Here is a 4,025-nt window from a genome sequence, read left to right on the forward strand (position 1 = left end):
TTTGAGACAGGGTTTCTCTGTAGCTTTGGAGCCTGTCTTGGAACTAGCTCTTGTAGACCAGGCTGGCCTAGAAATCACAGAGATCCACCTGCCTCTGCCTCCCAAGTGCTGAAATTAAAGGTGTGAGCCACTACCATCTGGCTAGAAATAAAAACCTTTTAAAAAGAAAGAAAAAAGTAAATGCAAGGGCTATAGAGATGACTCAGTAGCTAAGAGCATGTAGTAATGAACCAGGCGGTGAGTGAGTACTTGTCTAGCATATATGAGCCCTGGGTGGCATTTCATAGTGCTGCGTAAACTGGGCTTAGTAATTTATGTCTGTAGTTTCTACCTGGGAGGAGAGCAGGGGGGGTGAGGGGGTGTCAGAAAGTCAAGGTCACCCTCCCATAGCTCCCACAGTGAGTTTGAATTGAAACAAGCCTGGGATACATGAAACCCTGACTCAAAAGTGAAAAAAAAATGTCTCAGGGCTGTGATATAATTCCTTGGTAGAACATCTGCCTAGCAGGTTCAATCTACAGCACAGGGGGAAAGAGAAGCAAGAAACCAGGTGGTGGTGGCGCACGCCTTTAATCCCAGCACTCAGGAGGCAGAGGCAGGCGGATCTCTGTGAGTTCGAGGCCAGCCTGGTCTACAAAGGGAGTTCCAGGACAGGCTCCAAAGCCACAGAGAAACCCTGTCTCAAAAAACCAAAAAATAAATAAATAAATAAATAAATAAATAAATAAATAAATAATAAACAAAAAGAGTGGTATATTGTGATTAAGTTGACTTGATACTAAACTACATGCTGATTTATTGTTTTTCTTCTTTTTAAAACTGGAGCTAACAAGAAATTCTGTTTGTTATTATACCTCTGGGTTTATTTATTTTTTTGTATTATTATCTGTTTGCTTGTTTACTTGAGACACAGAGTTTCACTATGGAGCCTTGGCTGGCCTGGACTCGCAGACATCAACCTGCCTCTGCTGGGGTTAATGGTGAGTCACCACCATGCTCCACGGGGTGCTTGCACTTTAAACCCTGGTACCATGTTGAATTTCTTCCTTGCTTTGATTTCCTGATGCAGTGGTTGCCTGGTGGGAGCAAGAACCGCTCCCTTAGATCTCTTAGATCCCACTTTTCCTGTTCATCCACTCCTTCCGTTTGTTTGTTCATTTGTTTTGAAGGAGGATGCCCTGCGGTTGGGTGAGTACCTGATCCTCCTGCCACCACCCAAGAGCCTGGATTAGGGGGATTACACTGTACATCCCCAGGGCCTTCGAGACTCTGCCCTTTCTTAAAACCTGCCACCAAATAAATTCCTTCACAGTAGAGAAAGGGACTGATCCCATGGTTCGATCACGTTCCATGCAAATCTGATATTTATTTGAAGACTTTATATTGTACCTCAGAAAAGTACATAGTTTCATATTCTGGTCCAGGATATAATCACAATTATTGTAATATATAACAGAAAAAATAAATAAGTCTTTTTATTTCTTTTTAAAATGTTTTTATTCTATTTATTTATTTATTTATGGGGAAGGAATACATGTCACAATGTCCATGTGAAGGTGAGAGACAACCTAAAGGAATTTGTCCCCCTTCCACGACTGTGGGTCCCAGAGATTGAACTGGGTCCCCTGGCTTGGTAGCATCTGCCTTACCCACCGAGCCACCTCCCTAGGGCTCTGAATTCTTCCAGTTAGGGAAAGATGAACTCCACAGAAGCTACATGTCATTCAAGTGGCAGAGGGATTTCAACGGGGTTTTGAGATCCGAGTCTGAACGGCTGGGCCCCATGGCCATTGCCAGAGTCTCTACAGCACTCCACCTTCACGTTTTTCACGTTGCTCCCGGAGAGATCCTGTACTGGTGGCCCAAGGCCATCAGATTAATCTCTCAGTGACACCTCTTTCATCCCAGTCCAAGGACCTGCTTATCGGGTCAATTTATAAGTCAGCCAGCCCGGCTTTTAAAGTTCTCCTCTGAGGCCCCGGCTGCCCTAGCCAATGTTATCTGACCCGCAGCACTCAGCCCACCTAGGGCCTTATCACTCACCACCGCCTGTCCTCCTGCTCTGTCCTCCTGAAACCCTGGCTGGTCCACAACTTCCAGAAGCTTTCAGGGCTGCAGAGGAAAGATCAGGGACAGCAAGTTAGCCGCTGTTCTAAATTATTCTCCGTGCTTCCTATAAATAAATCCTCTTTGTCCTCAAAGACTTGGAACTTGTGTGGGGGTGAGAGTAGCTGCAAAATTGGCTAGCCTGCCGGAAGAACCTGAAGATGGGTGCTCAGGTAATTCCCACATAGACAGTCTTTCTTGTCTGGTCCCAGCCGGCCTTCATTCGTATTGGCACAGTTTAACTTAAAGTTCCCTTATATCAAGGTTTTTGTGGGTTATTTCTTTTTCCAATTTAAAATTAGTTATTAGTGTGTGATAACACTAATCAATAGAGTTGTGGCAATGGGAAGAAAAGTCCAAGACTGTCCCCTTAGCGGGAAAAGGGGCTGCGACCAAGCCTGATGACCTGAATTCAATTCCTGGGACTTGTGTGGTAGAAGGGGAGAGACAAGAAATTGATCTCCTCTGGCTTTCACACCTTTGTTGTAGAAATTGTGACCCTACAGACATCTATATGCAGAGAAAAAAATAATAAATGTGATTTAAATTTAAAAGGGGGCCAGGCGATGGTGGCGCACACCTTTAATCCCTGCGCTCGGGAGGCAGAGGCAGGCGGATCTCTGTGAGTTCGAGACCAGCCTGGTCTACAGAGCGAGTTCCAGGACAGGCTCCAAAGCCACAGAGAAACCCTGTCTCGAAAAACCAAACAAAAAAAAAAAAAGATTTAAAAGGGGGAGGGTGTGGTGGCTCCTGCTTTTAATCCCAGCAATTAGGAAGAAGTGGGTGGGTCTCCTTGAGTTCAAGACCAGTCTGGTTTACTGAGCAAGTTTCAGGGCAGTCAGGGCTACAGGAAGACCCCACCTAATTCTAATCAAACAACCAACTTATCAATCAATCAATCAATCAATCAATCAATCAATCAATTTCTTGACCTCCCTGAAACTCAGCCTCTGCAGGCAACTCACATGCATTTTACTTACACTTAGACTCACTCTGGACGCGAGTCTCTATTGAGACCCCAGTAAACCTCAGACACTGCTGGGCCGTGAACAATGCAAAGGACTAGAGCTCTTTTACCTTCTGTGTTCAAAGTCTTATGTAGCCCAGGCTCGCCTCAAACTCTACACAATCAAGAAGGACCCTAAACTCCTGACCCCATTCCTCCTCTGACTCCCAAGTGCCATCACAAGCAGCTTTGTGCGTGTGCGTGTGCGTGTGTGTGATGTGTTGAGTTGAGTTGTTACACTGTGTCATCCAAGCTGACCAGAAGAACTCACACTCCTCCTGGGCTCCGTTTCCCTGCTCTGGGTCTGGGGTACTCTATCATGTCTTAAAGAAAAAAATATTGTCCTGCATAGATGAAGATACACTTTAGTTTCCTTCTTAATAACTTACCTTCTTCTTTTTCTTAAACCCTCTATAAAACAGGCTGGCCTTGAATCTGCCGGCCTCTGCCTCCAGAATGCTGGGATTGAAGGTATGCACCACCATACCCAGCTCATTAAAAATATTTATTCATTTTGTATTTACGTGTATGTGTGTGGGTACCCGTGTGACAATGGAGGTCAGAGGGCGACTTGTGGGAGTCAGCTCTTCCTTCTACCGAGCGGGTCCTGGGATCCACTCGGGGCTCCATCACTCACTGAGCCATCTAGTCAGCAGGCCACGCCTTCCTTCCCCATCTTTAGACTTATGGGACTGTATATGAGGCTGGTCTCTAACTTTTGGTCCTCCTGCCTCAGAACCCCACTGGGATTACAGGTATAAGCCAGTATGTTCAGCCCCATTTCGTTCTTTTAATTTGTAAAAAAATAATATTATTGTGTGTATGAGAGACAGGGAGATAGCTCTGTGACATGGGTACTGACTTCAAAGGACAAGTTTGGAGGAATCAGTTCTCTCCTTCCAGTATGGTTTCT

General features: G+C 45.3%; 1 protein-coding gene across 1 annotated transcript in view; it reads right to left on the reverse strand.

The window, feature by feature from the left end:
• The window catches only part of Ccnd3 (cyclin D3), a 90,543-nt gene that overhangs the window by 16,247 nt on the left and 70,271 nt on the right, over positions 1-4,025 (reverse strand). The window contains exon 2 of the mRNA XM_013350955.2: positions 2,044-2,112. The gene's annotated coding sequence lies outside the window, so the exon portion shown is untranslated. The remainder of the gene's footprint in view (positions 1-2,043; positions 2,113-4,025) is intronic.

The sequence above is a fragment of the Microtus ochrogaster genome, linkage group LG2, assembly GCF_000317375.1.
Source record: "Microtus ochrogaster isolate Prairie Vole_2 linkage group LG2, MicOch1.0, whole genome shotgun sequence".
In the NCBI taxonomy this organism is placed as follows: domain Eukaryota; kingdom Metazoa; phylum Chordata; class Mammalia; order Rodentia; family Cricetidae; genus Microtus; species Microtus ochrogaster.